Source organism: Silene latifolia, chromosome X (genome assembly GCF_048544455.1).
Source record: "Silene latifolia isolate original U9 population chromosome X, ASM4854445v1, whole genome shotgun sequence".
Lineage (NCBI taxonomy): Eukaryota > Viridiplantae > Streptophyta > Magnoliopsida > Caryophyllales > Caryophyllaceae > Silene > Silene latifolia.
In genome coordinates this window covers 266,714,073-266,731,376 of record NC_133537.1, presented here as the reverse complement: position 1 = coordinate 266,731,376, position 17,304 = coordinate 266,714,073, and positions in this window count along the sequence as shown.

The window sequence follows — 17,304 nt, the reverse complement described above, 5'->3', positions numbered from 1 at the left end:
TCCAAGATATTGTATGGTAATGACTTCCAACCAGGTTGACGTTGATATGTTCGGCTAGGGAGCAACGAACTCCAACTTGCTGGGAGTCCTAAATGAACTCCGTGGGGATAAATCATCTGAGCAAGGCTCTCTGGAAAACCAATTAGTGAGAGCGCTGCATCGGGATCATGAACTATGTTGCGGGGATCTTTGAAAGAACTGTGTGACTTCCATTTGAAAATCAGCACTCGCTGAGGAGTTAGAAACTTCTCAAGACTCGCCAGGGATATGAGTTGCTGCTTGTTGGGAGGTAGCGTATGCCATGTAATCGACGCGGTTAAAGCCCTTGGACTTGGCGGGTCGGCGTTTGTCGGGAACAACCCAGTACTCTGTTGGAGTGCGTTATTCTTCTCATGATTATCTGCATGGTTAGTGACCACACAAATCCGCAGCCGCATAGACAAGCATGTTGAATGCAGGCATATAAGAACGTAAGCACATAAGCATGTGAGCAATTAGCATATAGGCAACTAGCATGTAATATCTCACGCGAGGGGAGATAGAAGTTTTGAATATTGTGAAGCTTAAAAGCGAGTCTTGTTGCTTGTAGATCCGTGATTTGATAGATTAGAGACATGTGACCGTTGGAATACTGACTCACATAGACGCACACTAACAGACTGAAAAATGGGCAGTCGTGAACGTGACACAAAGTTAGTGTCGACACAACACGGGGGTGACTCTGACAGACTTTGCACATGTAAGTGCAAATCCTAGCCAAGAAAGGGTGACAACGCGTATCAAATCCCTGAGGTAGAAGGTCCGCTTGGCTGGGGAACACGAATTGATTATTTTCTCCAGACACATTTGCCTTCGCTTGCTTGTTTGAGATCCCTCCCTGAGGCATGATGATTCGGAGAGCAGAACCAAGACCTTGCCATCGTCCGAACCGAGCACTTGGCTATGGGCGGTTTTATTTTAGACTGTAGTTGAGACTCAAAAGATGTTTGTGGATAAAGGACGGGTAGAGTCTTGAAAGAGAAGCCCCCAGAGTGAGATGGTGGGAATTTCACAAAACAGGGAATGAGCGACGTCTTAAGGAAGAAGCCCCCAGTAAAGAGGTATAAGATTAATTTTAGCAGCTAGGTGGGCGGCTTTTGAGGATTGATGGTGATGGTTGAGATTGAAATGGGTGTGCGGTTATGTCCTTGTTGGGGAACAGCCTACGTATTCGCGTGTTTGCGAAATCAAACCAGATCGTAGTTCTGAGCTGTTTTTTCGAGGGTTGAAAATTGGAAATGTTGTGAAAGGAGTATGCGGTTGTGCCCTTGTAATAGGACTGCCTACGTATTCGCGTGTTTGCGAAATCAAAGCAGATCGTAGTTCTGAGCTGGTTATTGAGGATTGAAAATTTGAAATGTTGTGAAAGGAGTATGCGGTTGCGCCCTTGTAATTGGACTGCCTACGTATTCGCGTGTTTGCGAAATCAAACCAGATCGTAGTTCTGCGTGTGTGTGCAATGGGTTGCAAATTGAAGGTGTGAAAATTGAATGTGTGTGGCGGTGTGGTTGTGCCCTTGTAATAGGACTGCCTACGTATGTTGGAGTATGTGTCCTCAACAAAATTGCGATCACATGTTTAAATCTCATAATAAAGAATACGTAAGGGATGATTCATTTATATAGTCAACTGATCAACATTTATCAGTAATGATCAGCTAACTAGAGTTAGACATTACTGTCGTTTAACGGTGGTGATCAGTTGATCCCTTAAGGTCACGCCTAAAGGACAATTCCCTTAATAGACAAATTGATTAATTGTATGACGATACAAGTTAATCAATTCCTTAAAATTGAACAATTCATTTGTGAGAGAGAATACTTATATCTTATTGTAATTGGATTAAATAAGATTTATTTTAGTAATTGAAATACTTTATTACTAAAATAGATTATTGTTTGTGAAACAATTGAGATAAGAATGAATCGTTAATTATAATTACAATATGTTGTGAATCATAGTTATATGACCCATTTTATTTATGTGATCAAGAATCACTAGTCAATTTGTTGTATGTGATTTAATTAATTTATAAAATGATATTTATTTGATAAATATGCATTAAATTAATTAATAACATGTAACATACTACATGTGACATATTGTGTGATAAATGACAAAATAAAATGGTAGTCCATTTTAAGTGAAGTGGACCGAAATGGAGGGAGTTGTGATGGATTGTGGTTGTTTTATTTTATGTGATAAAATAACATAATCATACCTATTGCATCATAGCCTTACACACCTATTTCTTGTGAAGACCAAAAGGAAAAGGCAAGATGCTCTCTTTGGCCTTATGCTAGCCGGCCTCTTCCCCCATATAATGAGACTTTGTTCTCATTTTTCATTACTTCACATCACACATTCATTTGCATGCATCTTGTTCTTCTATTCTCTCATCCTCCTTCTAAACTTGTTTTAGAAATAAGAAATTGTTCATCATAAATTCTAAATCACAATATAAGATTACTAGTGTAGTAATAAGTATATTATTAGAATTATTTTAAGGGTACTACTATATTAATCTAGTAAATTAATATACTAGTTTAAGGGATTAGTCTTGGGTGCAATCAAAGGAGGATCTCTACATTGGGATTTTGGAGGATCATGAAACATATTATAGCTCAGAACAAATAAGGAAGGCGACCTTATTTGTGCCCATTATTTCGAACCATATAACAATGTAAGGGACATTGTTTTTCCTTATTAATCTCTTATTTTGTTATGCATGCACTCGATCTAAAGAACACATATTAAGAAGTTAATTAGTTCACTATTAGAAGAGTCTAACAATAGGTATATGAACCTAACAATTGGTATCAGAGCATAGGATGTTGCATGCATAATCGGTTATTGTTTTTCCGAGTTAAAATGTTAACATATAAAACTAAAAATTTGTGATTTATAAGAGTAAGTCACGAAATCATGGTGAATGTTATATATTCTGGTCCTAAAATATTTTTAGGTCATTTTTATGATTTATGGTATTTTATTTCTCATTTTAATGTTTTTTAGTAAAATAATTACATTTTTATGAGTAAAATGAATTTTTATTCACTAAAATAAGTTAACCTTCACTACTGGCCTCATTTTAATGATTTTTAGTAAAATAAAAATTTTTATGTGATTAATATTTCATAATTTATGATTTTATATGATAAAAATGATATAAATGGAGGTTAAATGACTAAAAATGGTTAAACTTAGTTTTTAACCTTAAAATTTTTATATGACCTCACGTGCATATTTTACTTATTGTATGTAAAATCTCGTATTAATTTGATTAATATTGCATGATTTATGATTTTTATGAGATACAAATGGATTAAAAGGAGGTAAAATGGTTAAATATAGTTAAACTTCGAAATGGGTCATAATATTTTAATATGTTGTCACATGCATTATTTACACACTGTATGTAAATTTTGAAATGAAATGGTTTCATTTAGCATGATTTATGAATTTTTAGTGTAAAAATGGCATAAATAGTGACTATTTTAGCATAAATAGTGACTATTTTAGCATAAATAGCTAAAAGGAATTGCATGGCATGAGAAAATTATTTTAGGTTGCATTTATATCCCACTTATCAGATCTAAAGTTGTAAAATTGATTGGATTAATTTTTATATACTTTAGATGTTTTATTTGATAAAACTAATAAATCGCAACTATATTTTTCTCAAAATAAATTCGAAAATTTTAACCATAATTTTTGACATTATGAGTATCATGGAATTATTCTAGAATGTTCAAAAATCTAAAATTTGAAATTTGAAATTATTGTAATTTAATTTGGATTTATTTCATAAATGTTATGATTTTAAGGTCAAAATGAGCATAAAATTATGTCAAGTTGAATTATTGTCAAAAATTGAGTGATGAATAATTTTTGAGTCCTAAGAGTGTTAGGATAATTAAATTGAGCTTAAATTTGATTTAACATTGATTTGTGATTTTAATAAGTTATTATCACGCATTTCCATAAAACCGGGTTATATAATTGATATAAGTTAAATAGGGCGATTTGGCACATAATTTGGCATGATAGACACATATTATAATGCTGCATATTTTAATTGTTTGATGTCTTTTATTTATATAATTTTGAATTATGTAATTTTATCTTAGTATGGCCGTAGTTTTAATCGATATTACCCGTAATGAAAGGGAATATTGATTCGGTTGTAATTTAATGTGATCTCGTATCACTTTTATTTTTAATTACAAATGTATAATAGGAATAACTATGTATTTTTATTATTATTTGTAATTATGGAATTCTTCAAGACGGTGTTATTCGGAAAGGTGTTCCGACGAAGACGGTGTTCTTGGGAGGCGTGCCATTTGAAGATTAAAGGGACCAAAGGAGTTGATTTCCGAATATGTAATAGATTATTTGATTTTCTATTTTAGGAAGGCCATACTAGGAATTTATTATTATTGCTTTGCATTTATTTTAATATGTTGCATGCATTGCCAAATCGCCATAACAACACATGCATATCATATCGAGTCATCGACCGTGTCAATTATAATTATCGAAGTTCACCGCTGTAGTTCACTTAAAACGTGATAGATAATAAATTGACAAGACCTCTCACTAAATAATAATTGAGAATTAGCCTTACCAAATAGTAGAAACCATGAGTCCCAATTTCATAAGGAAGTAGGCTCGGCTCACCGGGGTGCTAAAGTTGTTACGTTGGGTAAGTGTGTAATAAAATGTTATTACATCGAAATTTGGATTGAGCTCAACGGAAGTATTCGTGACCGTAATCGCATGTGTTCCGGGCTAAAGATAAATATTAAAGTAATTTTTATCGACCGAGAGTTCTAGAAGTAGAATCGATTAAAGAGTTAATCCACCGAGTTATATTGATAAGGGATGAATCGGCTCACCGTGCCCGAATTAATATGAATTTGGATCTCGGAATCATTTATAATAGTTGGGTAGAGGTCACTATATAAATGCTTAAAACTTGTTTAAAACGTTTACAAGTATTATTAAAACGATAGATGTTTATTGATTCCTTCACTTCCTATTTTGTAGTCGAAATTGTTTTCTCAATTGCAATGACAACTCCAATCACATCCGCAACCACTAGCTCAAACACTCTCACCAATGTTTCATGGCTCTGATCCTTCATGGATCGTTGTAAATTAGAAAAGAATGGGTCCAATTTCGCCGATTGGGATGCTCAACTTCGCTTGGCCGCGGAGGGTGATGACAAGCTTCGTTACCTTACCGAGGCCTCTCCCGCCACACCTAACGCTAGGTCTACCCCCGCTGCTAGGAAAGCCTATGAGGTTTACAAAAAGGAGTCGGCCGCGATCAAAAATGTGTTGATATTCTCAATGGAGGCCGAACTCCAAAGGAGTGCTATAAAGATTAACACCGCCTATGAGATCTATATGATGCTTGTGACCATGTTTTCACAAACACCGAGGATCATTCAATATGAAGCGGCATCCGCAGTTTTTGATCTCAACATTAAGGAGGGCCAAAAGGTTAGCCCTCATGTGCTCAAGTTGATGGAGCATGTTGAGACTCTAAAATTGCAAAAGGTAGAGATTCCCGAGGAACTCGTCATTGATCGAATCTTCATTCCTTAAACAAGGTTAAGGCATATGTCCAATTCAGGGTGAATTTTAATATGCAAAACAAGAAAGTTTCCCTTGATGAATTACACAAAATGCTTGTGCAAGCCGAGAGGGACATGGGGCTAAGTGTTAGCACCACCAAGGATGTGCTCAACGTTAATCGTAAGAGCAAAGGGAATTTCAAGAAAAGTGGCAATAAGGGAAAGAAGAAAACTCCTTATAAGAACAAAGGAAAGGCTTGTGAAGCTAGCTCCTCTAAGCCCAAGAAGAATGTCCCGACCGAGGACAAATGCCATTATTGTAGTGGTGTTGGGCATTGGAAGAGGAATTGTTCAAAATACCTTGGCGATATTAAAGCTGGAAAGGTTATTCCAGTAGGTAAATAACTATCCCTATCTTTTATGTTTCAATCCCAACTTTGGTATTTGATACAATTTGTGATGACTACCCTTTTTATTGTAATTAGGGCATTCTAGCAAGGACAAGGGCAAAGAAAAGCAAGCTTAGAAGATCTTGAGGGAAGCTAGATGTAGCCGCCCATGGTGCTAGATCTATGGAAGCTTGGCTTTATTTTGCTTTGTCTTTATTTTCATGTTGTATCTTGAGATTTTAGAACTATTTTGATTTCCTCGTTCGACTTGGAAATTTGTTTGTATCCTTTAAACAATGGTTGTATTTTGGATATTGGTGACTTGGTTTGCAACCCAAGTCACTTGCTTTATCGTATCGTTTGTTCTAAAAAATTATCATCATACACTACTTGCATCGTGAAACATAAAATTATCTACTTAAATTGATCAAATTGACAATTATAATGATTAGATCATTATATGTCCATAAGCTATGAATTCGATTCTCCTTATGCCATTGTTACTAAAAGTAACAACTTACTTATGTAAGATCAATTATAAAGTTATGTTGAGCTATTGAACTCATATATTAGGGAATTTGCAATTCAAAACGGACACATTATTCTAAACGGATGGTCAACCAGGAGATACTTAAAATAGAGAGTCTATTTAACAAATGACATGGACCAGACTCGCATATTACATGAATTAAACTGCCATGAAAGAGCTGGTCTTTTATGAGCTAATGCGCCAGTCTAGAGAAACTTCTAGTACTCCACCATATGTATGTTTGTAACTCACAAAGCTATCTCTCAAGAAGATAGATGTATTTCTGAGAGATAGAGTGGGGGTAGATTGGATCGTCACAAACATGTCTTATAGTTAATGTGTTACTTTGTGAAAGTAATGGAACTATAATCTATAAAGATAGAGTGGGATTATAGCACACATGTCTTATTGTTAAAATGTTGCTTTACGAAAGTAATGGTATTATGACTTTGTCCCTACCTTGTTACAAACGAGCCATAGCATTACAAATCCAAAGATTGTTACTCAAGAGTAGATTTACTTTATGGCGAGGGTCTCTTTAAAAGTAAATAAAGTTTTAGAGTACCTAAGTGCATAGATTGACATAAAGATGTTGATCAAGATAAGTTATGTTAGGAATTGTCGCATTTCATTTTAATGAAGAATGGCAAATGATATTAAAAATTCGATTTTCTAAAAGTGGAATTTGGAGAAGGATGTGTATGGAACACAAAACCTTAGATAAAGATCTAAGAATACTAACATATTATGCGTAGCTTTCTTAAGTGATCCCAGAATGGTCTTAAGCAAGCATTAAAGGATTATACTTTTCATTCATGTAGTAATTAAGAATGGTATCATTCATCAGGTTTATACATGAAGTTAAGTGGGAGCTAGAATTATTTTTTTCCCATGTCTTATATGTTGATAACATATTACTTATTGAGAATAATGTACCAATGTTCTCTTCTTTGAAAGAGTGATTGGGAGACTAGGAAAAGGTGCGATGTATTCCAGAATTCTGAATCTATGTGAGAGAATATTGGCATAAAGTTGAGAGTCTTATGATGATAAGATCTTTCATATCTGTTTAACATCAACAAGGTTGAGTAGGTTATTCATGTTGATGAAAGTGGAATTGCTATGATGGAGTCATAGTCATTCACTGAACCTATTAAGTTGTCGATCACATGAAATCGTTTGCTAATGTTTCCGCCATTAGAACGATCATGTATGCCAACAGACGCACATGCCATGATGTAACATATGCTTAGAGCATAATAAGTCAATAACAAGTTAATTCTAATGATAGGCTTGTGAAAGCCTTAAAGAACATCTTTGAGATTCTTGAGAAGAATTAAGGATTCGTTCATAAGTTTGGATGATAAACTCTGTTGTGTGTTGAAGGGTTGCGCAAACTTTAGTTTCCAAACCAATTAGGATTTGTTGAAATCCTAGGCTGATTTTATTGATTTAAGAGTAAGAGACTAGAAGAGTGTTTTAGTTTCGTACATTGCAAATTCTACAAAAGGAATCTAAGTATATTGTAATAAAATGGTCAACGTAGGGAATGAGAGTAAATTCCTCTACCAAAGAATTTATCACAAGTTATGTGATAACAATGGGAGCATCTTTCAAGTTAAAGAGCCCAAGTCTGGTCAGAAGACTAGACATATACTTAGATAAATTCATGTTATTAGAAATAACATTGAAAAGAAGGAAATAGCAATTAATAAAGTTGGAATATATGGATATATGGTATATCCACTTGGCAAGCTTTTATTTCATTTCAACTAGTGTAAAAGGTACACTAAAGATTATACGATATGAAGTAGTAATAGTGTATTGACTATTCATATATGATAATCGCATTTATCGTTTGAGTTTTATTAAACTCACCCATTACTTTGTTATATCCAAATGGGTTGTTGAGACAAATTGAACCCCATTAAAGTGAACTATATTGACATAGTATATGCTTCTGGTTACTTAGAAGAGGTGACGTCTCGAAGTGACTAGAGTGTGATGCGATTGATGGCAAGTTCAAGTGCCATAGAGTCATATGGGATGACTAGTTGATCACATAGGCAGACTGTATGGGACACTCTGTCGGGCAGTGACCGCTTATAGAGTTCTGGTAATTCATAAAGCCTGGTCATGGCAAGAGCTGCTATAGTATTCTTATGAGTCAATTCTTTTGACTAGAGACTATTCGCCCAAGTTGGCACAAATTTCTGATTGACTTTGATTTATGCTCTACGACTGTCCTAACTGAGGTCAAATGAGTATATTTTGGGTTATGATGAACTGTGGGTAAACAAAGGGAATTGTGCGATAGGAATTGTCCACCCCCTTATCAGGGTTATTTGAAATCTCAAGGCCACTCGAATAGTAGTGAACTGAAAATGCGTGGCCACGCTCGGAAGGTGTCTATGGTAGATAATTCCGGTCAGACAGTTACTCTCCAGATCGAGGAAACCACTCAAGATATGATCAAATGCAAGTACGACCTGCGAGACACCTTGCATTGAGTGGGAGATTGTAATAGGACAAGAGAATTGGTGACGCACACTTGTCTCGGACAAGTGGGAGATTGTTAGAGTATGTGTCCTCAACAAAAGTGCGATCACATGTTTAAATCTCATATAAAGAATACATAAGGGATGATTCATTTATATAGTCAACTGATCAACATTTATTAGTAATGATCAGCTAACTAGAGTTAGACATTACTGTCGTTTGACGGTGGTGATCAGTTGATCCATTAAGGTCACACCTAAAGGACAATTCTCTTAATAGACAAATTGATTAATTGTATGACGATACAAGTTAACCAATTTCTTAAAATTGAACAATTCATTTGTGAGAGAGAATACTTATATCTTATTGTAATTGGATTAAATAAGATTTATTTTAGTAATTGAAATACTTTATTACTAAAATAGATTATTGTTTGTGAAACAATTGAGATAAGAATGAATGGTTAATTATAATTAAAATATGTTGTGAATTATAATTATATGACCCATTTTATTTATGTGATCAAGAATCACTAGTCAATTTGTTGTATGTGATTTAATTAGTTTATAAAATGATATTTATTTGATAAATATGCATTAAATTAATTAATAACATGTAACATATTACATGTGACATATTGTGTGACAAATGACAAATTGACAAAATAAAATGGTAGTCCATTTTAAGTGAAGTGGACCGAAATGGAGGGAGTTGTGATGGATTGTGGTTGTTTTATTTTATGTGATAAAATAGCATAATCATACCTATTGCATCATAGCCTTACACACCTATTTCTTATGAAGACCAAAAGGAAAAGGCAAGATGCTCTCATTGGCCTTATGCTAGCCGGCCTCTTCCCCCATATAATGAGAATTTATTCTCATTTTTCATTACTTCACATCACACATTCATTTGCATGCATCTTGTTCTTCTATTCTCTCATCCTCCTTCTAAACTTGTTTTAGAAATAAGAAATTGTTCATCATAAATTCTAAATCACAGTATAAGATTACTAGTGTAGTAATAAGTATATTATTAGAATTATTTTAAGGGTACTACTATATTAATCTAGTTAATTAATATACTAGCTTAAGGGATTAGTCTTGGGTGCAATCAAAGGAGAATCTCTACATTGGGATTTTGGAGGATCATCCAACATATTATAGCTCAAGAACAAATAAGGAAGGTAATCTTATTTGTGCCCATTATTTCGAACCATATAACAATGTAAGGGACATTGTTTTTCCTTATTAATCTCTTATTTTGTTATGCATGCACTAGATCTAAAGAACACATATTAAGAAGTTAATTAGTTCACTATTAGAAGAGTCTAACAATAGGTATATGAACCTAACAACGTATTCGCGTATTTATGAAATCAAACCAGATCGTAGTTCTGCATGTGTGTTGATAATTGATTTTGAGATGTATGGTTCCGTCCTTGAAGGACTGCCTACGTATTCACGTGAAGTGAAATCAAACCAGATCGTAGTTCTAAGTGTGTGCCTAAGCGAGCTGTTAGGACCTTAAAGTGTGAGGGTCACGATAGTAAATTCCGTTTGGCGACGCGAGAAATTAATTTGAGAGAATTCCTCCTTGATCAAGAATCAAAGAGGTGTAATTTTTGAAAATGTTCCTTATCATGCGAGCACACTAAAAAGTGGACCCTAAGGGTAGATTGAGTATGTCCCGTTCTCGGTAGCAAAGCATTTGAGGACCCCGTATCTGGGTCAGGATGAAAATGGCTTCGACATTATTGGAATGTGGAGCTTGATAATAATAGGTTTGTTCGACAGATAAAAATCTGGAGCCGAGGGTCACGACGGTGAATTCCGTTTGGTGACTCGAAAGTTGATTGGAGAGAAATACCTCTTGATCATGAATATAAGAGGCGTAGTTCGTGAAAATGTTTCTTGTTATGTGTGCACACTAAAAAGTGGACTCTAAGAAAGCAATGTTTTTGAAGACTCCGTATCTGGGTCAAGGTGAAAATGGCTTCGACATTATGGAATGTGAAGCTTGGTAATAAGAGGTTTGTTTGACAGATAAAGATCTGAAGCTTGTATTTGTGGTGTTTAGGCCGATGGATTACGGTTTGTAATGTGGTGCGGAATGGGGTCTCAGGCTTGATATGGCCTGAGCACGAAATGGTTGGTAAACAAATGTGGGAACAGAATCCCATGTCTGGACCTTAAAGGTTAAGGTGTGATATTTTGAGCTTGAGAGGGGGAATCATCAGAATCCTAGATATGTCTCCCTGTAGCAGTCTCTAGAAGGACTTAGGGGTAAAGCAGTTTTGATTATGATCTTGAGGGGAATCCCCAAGATCCTAGATAGGTTTCCCTGTAGTAGTCTCTAGAAGGACTTAGGGGTGAAACTGTTTTGGTTATGATCTTGAGGGGAATCCCCAGGATCCTTGATAGGTCTCCCTATAAAAGCCTCTAGAACGACTTAAGGGTGAAGCAGTGTTGGGTTTGTTGTTAGTTGACGAGTCTTGAGCTCTTGTTTTAGCTCTTTGACATTAGGTTTTGGTATTTTTGTGTTTTGTACTTGTTGGTCCCGGAGTTTGAAGGGAAGAAACGTTGGTCATGGGCTTTGGATTTGTTGGTCCTGGACTTGGTGTTTTGGACTGACTTGTTTGGAATTTTTGACTTGTCGGTCCGGGATTTGGTGAGTTGGACTCGGTTGTCCTGGGCTTTGGACTTGTTGGTCCTGGACTTGGTATTTTGTACTCACTTGTCCAGGATTTTGTGTGTTGGATGCTTTATTTGGATTTTGGCCTTTTTGAGAAAAGGGTTTCAATCTTGTTTTGTTTTGATTTTGGCTTAGGTCTTGGCCTTGAGCGTTGGCTTTGGGTGAATGGATATTGGCTTGGGCCTTTGATTTTGGCCTTTCGCTTTGACTTTGTGTGAATGGCTATTGGCTTGGGCCTTTGATTTTGGCCTTTCGCTTTGGCTTTGGGTGAATGGATATTGGCTTGGGCCTTTTATTTTGGCATTTCGCTTTGGCTTTGGGTGAATGGATATTGGCTTGGGCCTTTGATTTTAGCCTTTCTCTTTGGTTTTGCTTTGGATATATTGGTTTTTTTGCCGTTCTTCGTTCGAGTAAGGTAGAGGTGCAGATGGGGATGTACCCGTTGGTGAGAGGTTGATATTTGGTGATGGGATGTTTTTGTGGGGAATGGGCTTGTCTTCCGTCATTGATCATGAACAAGGAGATGTTCTTGGCTTGTTATCTAGGTTCGTCATAGAATCCCTTTGATAAGAGCTCGTTCTTTGGGTGTTAATGAAAGGTTTCTATTGCCAGACATGCAATAGATAAAGAAAATGGACACGGAGTTTCGAGTCCTCTGCTTACTCGGTACGGAACGTCACTCGAGTGTACTCACATTGAATTGGAACATGTTGTTTATTTTAAATCAATTCTCAAATCAATTCTCGTTGTCAACGGGAAATGGTAAAGGGGAGAATATATGATAGTTGGAAATCGTGCTTTTATTTAAATAAATAAGAGGTTAGCACAGACCCGATTAATACATGCGACTCATGGGGACAACCCCCAGTTTGTCACTCAGGAATAAAAGGACAGACACTAGGATAGATATGAGAAAGCCTAAGACTCGGACTCGGACTCGAACTCAATCGTAGATACAGACTCCTAATCATCATTTTCCTCCCCGAAGGTCTCCTTCAACGCATCCAGCGGCTTGAATGTCTGGTCTTGACCATTGACCCACTTGAGCACTTCACTCTCGTTGTTGGGGATGATATGAGGACAAAAGTCAATGAGGTTCTCATCTCCTTGCAGAATGAGATATTCATTAGGGTTGTCTGCATCACTCGGTCGGCCTAGGGATGAAGCTACCAGTTCATGGTTGTCGATCATATTTTGAATAACGTGTTTTAGTTTGAAGCACGTTTCAGTGTCATAACCGTTTCCTTGATAATATTGGCAATAGGCACTGCCGTCGGTTTTGTCTCGGTAAGGGTCTCGAAACGATTAGAGATGTTCGGAGTCGCCACCAAGCATTTGTGGGATGCTTGGAACCCGTTCGAAATCCACTTTATACCTCGGTCAAATCGAAGCACAAAGCAGCGTTTGACATAGGTACTAAAGATAAGGAAATCGTCCCTCTTTAGCATCCTATCTCTAGAATGACTCTCGTACGCCCTGGATAAGGTCGTCCACTATCCAAAGTTTCTGAGTAAGAGGTGAAGGTACGTATTGGGAAGCCCTTTAATCGGACACCCAATCCCGCCATGGTAGCGCCTCTCTTGATCGATCTTGGTTGGTTGAATGCAAAAGTTGATAAAACGGTTTAAATGCATGAATGCGCATCCAATAATTTAAACCTAACATGTGAGAGCTTTCTAAGTCGGTTGATTTAATCCAAGTATCAAGTATAAGATGTCGAGTTGGATTAATGGTTGATTTGCATGCAAGACGGAAATTAAACATCCATTTACCGTATTAGGTTTATGGTGCATAACGTGATCCATTTGTCTTAGTGAAGCATTTTGCAAATATGATTTTGAATGAGCAAATAGTCATCTGATCCGTCCTATATCCGGACTAACCGAGTCGGATCGTCCCTAGACTAATCTTTGGAAAGGGAATGACCACCGCACCGGGCGGCCACATGAGGCGCGAGCCTGTTGGCAGTGCAAGGGGGTCTCCCCTGGTTTTGAAAATAAGAAAGAAGGGGCCTGTTTAGGCGCGGGTCAACCAACAGTTGTATGCCGTGTTCTGACTCTTTGAAAAACGTTTATAAAACGTATTGAAAAATGGGTATTTGACCCAATTTGATTTGAAAGAGTCGTTTAGACCGCATTTGTTGATTTGAGGAACGAGACTCGAATAATCATCATTATTTTGATGATATTCGGTGTCGGGTTCGACTTTGACAAACTTGACATGAATAGTTTTGAAAATAATTATGAACTAATTGTTTTAAGTTGATTTGAATGTAATTAGTCGATACTCATCATCGTACCCGGGTTAAAATCCGGCATGGTATGTAGAACCAAGGATGACTTTTTGTTGGTGACTAATATGCTTGTTTTGAAAATGTAAAGAAATAATGAAAGGCTTTAAAATACCTCCCAAAAATGAAATAAAAGGCTTTAAAATACCTTTTAAATGTTATTAACCAAATATTATCGCCGAAACACGGATTTAACCGTCATGGTATGAGGAACCAAGGGTGAAAAATGTTTTATGGTTAAAAACAAATGAAATAAAATAAAAAAGGTTTGAAAATAATTGAAATAGTAATAACCGATTACAAATATGAAAATGAATTAAAGGGAAATGATGAGAACAAACACGGTTGAGTTCTGACCTGGACACCCCATTGAGGCGCGGGCAAGCCGGCGAAGCAAGGGGCTTCTGTCTCAGGCCAAAACTCAGTTTTGGCATGTTTATTCTATGTTTTGGTTCATGTTATGCATGTTTTAGCATGCTATAGTCATGAAACGAATAAAAGCATGATAAAAGAAGGATTTTTACACCCTCATACTTACATGTTTGGTTATGGCGAGTGACCGACGTAAGTGTAACAACTCGTTTGGTCGAAAAAGACTCGGTTTAAACCGTTTTGGTAAGTAAAAAGAGTGTTTTATTAAGATTAGTGACGGTGTAGTGGTCGAAGTGGTCGGTCAAGTGATTTAATGCACGATGACGGTACCAAAAAATGTGTAAGGCTTGTATTTACAATCGGTAGGTCGTAAATACGCGTCGGATTGTGACTTAAGAAGTCGAGTCGAGAATTTTAAGGGAGAAAAGAGGGGGCGGACACTCGATTAAGTTCTCAAATGGGGGCATTTGAGGGGTATTTATATGAAAATGAGTGGTTGTGTGAGTTTTGAGCGACGTGGCCACATAGGCTGCTCAAAGAGGCGCGAGCCACGTCGCGGGTTTTCGAGTTGTCTTGTCGCTTTCACACAAGAGCAATCATGATTTGTTCTATCCTAGGATTTGTAGTCATATGTTTGGTACTTGACCATTCATAAATCTGAGAAATCTTAGCATAGAAGGTTTGAAATGGTTTGTTTTTTGTGGTTGACTCGGTTTGACTCGTTGTTGGAGTCGGGATTTGAATTTTTGAGTCGGTTTTTGGTCCGGTGACGGTTTTGACTCTAGTTAGTGTCATTGCGACCCCGTCATCGTGCATTAAACACTCCAGGTATTTTTGAACCGTTTTGAAATGTTTTATTTTCGAAATCGTTTTAAGTTTTCCGACGTAAAGTTGTACACAAACTGTCGATCAAATGCCGCGATTCCAAAGCATGTTATAGTCCGATAATCATCGGGTGTTTGTTAGAGTCTCAGCAGATACTGGGTATCTACAGAGCCCCCACTTTGACTGAGGCTTGGACAAGGCGAAAGTCAAAGTAGAGCCCCCAGGTCAATCGAAGATTACAACCTGGAGACCCGAGCGACGTCAAGGCGGCACGAGAGGATTCGAGCCAAGGACCTGCCGTCGGGAAGGGCGACGCCAAGGCGACTCGAGGATACGAGCCAAGGACCTTTCGTCGGGAACAGTTTAGAGTCTGTCGACTATCCGTGCGGGTCGTTTAAAGTCCGTTAGATTACGTACAAAAGCTCGCCAGCCATAAGAAGGAGTCATACCTGAGGCATCTTCGGATATGTCCTTGCGCGTATGAGGACAAAGGCTCGCCAGCTGTGGTGCGTATGTGAGGAGGGCTCGCCAACCGTGATGCGTGGTAAGGCTCGCCAGCCATGAGGCATATCTGGCTCGCCAGCCGCGATGCGTGGTAAGGCTCGCCAGCCATGGTGCGTATCTGAGGAGGGCTCGCCAGCCGCGATGCGTAGTAAGGCTCGCCATGGGACGTATCTGAGGAGGGCTCGCCAGCCGCGATGCGTAGTAAGGCTCGCCAGCCATGGTGCGGTCGGTTGATCGACCGTGAGAATAGCCGCGTCAAGTGGGCTCGTTTTGAAAGTAGCGAACTCGTGATGCCGCCGTGAAAATAGTGAATTTTGAATTTCACTATCAATGTTGTTGAAATAAGCGGGTTCCGCGAGGAAGCCCCCTGTTGACATTTGAAGGAATAGTGAATTTGAACTTGCAATACTCGTTTGTTTGAATTTAAAGTGGCGGTTTTAATCGCCGTTTGTTTGAGTTTTGAAGGAAATAGCAAATTTTGAATTTTGCTATCACGTTTGGAGTGACGGTCTATGTGCCGTCGTTGACATCTGAAGGAAATAGTGAATTTGGAATCTTCACTATTATTTTTGAAGTGACGGTTTATGTGCCGCCGTTGACATCTGAAGGAAATAGTGAATTTGGAATCTTCACTATTATTTTTGAAGTGACGGTTTATGTGCCGCCGTTGACATGTGTGGGAAATAGCTGGATTTAATTTCCAACTATTATTTTGAAAATGACGGTTTTAATTGTCGTCGTTTAAAATTTGGAGAAATAGCGAATCTGAATTTTCGCTATCATTTTTGAAAACTTTTTTGAAGGAAAATAGTGAATTTTGATTTCACTATTATTTTTTGAAATTGACGGTTTTAATTGTCGTCGTTTGAATTTTGAGGAAATAGTGAATTTTGAATCTTCACTATCATTTTTTTTAAGGGAAAATGGCGGTTTTGATCGCCGTTTGTTTGAAATTTTTGAAGGAAACTAGTGAATTTATATTTTCACTATTTGTTTTTTGTATTTGAGAAAACGACGGTCCTTAAGGTCGTCGATGAAAATTTGAAGTTTGTTATGTGGAAATTGGGCCAAAGCCCAAAATTCGCTGAATAGAGCAAGTGGAGGCCTGGTTTAGGCGCGAGCCACCTGGCTAACCAAGGGGGCTTCCCTATTTTTCTGTAAAAGACGCGAGGTTTGGCTGCATATCATCCTCACTCATCTTCAACCTTTCGACACAAGAAAACCCAAAAAATGCCATTGTTGGTCCTTTAGCTTGCTTTCATTTGCGCCGATATCATCAATGTCATCTCAAGGTACGTATTTCCTCATGAATCCATTTAAATTTGTTGGTCATTTGATAGATTGAATTAGGGTGAAAATTTTACCCTAAAAAATTGATTTGGGCGTTTTTGATCGAGCCCATTTCGAGTAAAATTGATGATTGCATTAGGTTAGCAACCTGTTTAGGAGTATAGGGGTGCTTTTAGTTTGCATTTTGGTCCCCGTTCCCGCTCCATATGCTCGAAAAACGTGAGTGAGGTGAGAAAATGTCTCATCTCACAATGCCAAGTTTATTTGCTTCGATAATGGGCCCCACTAG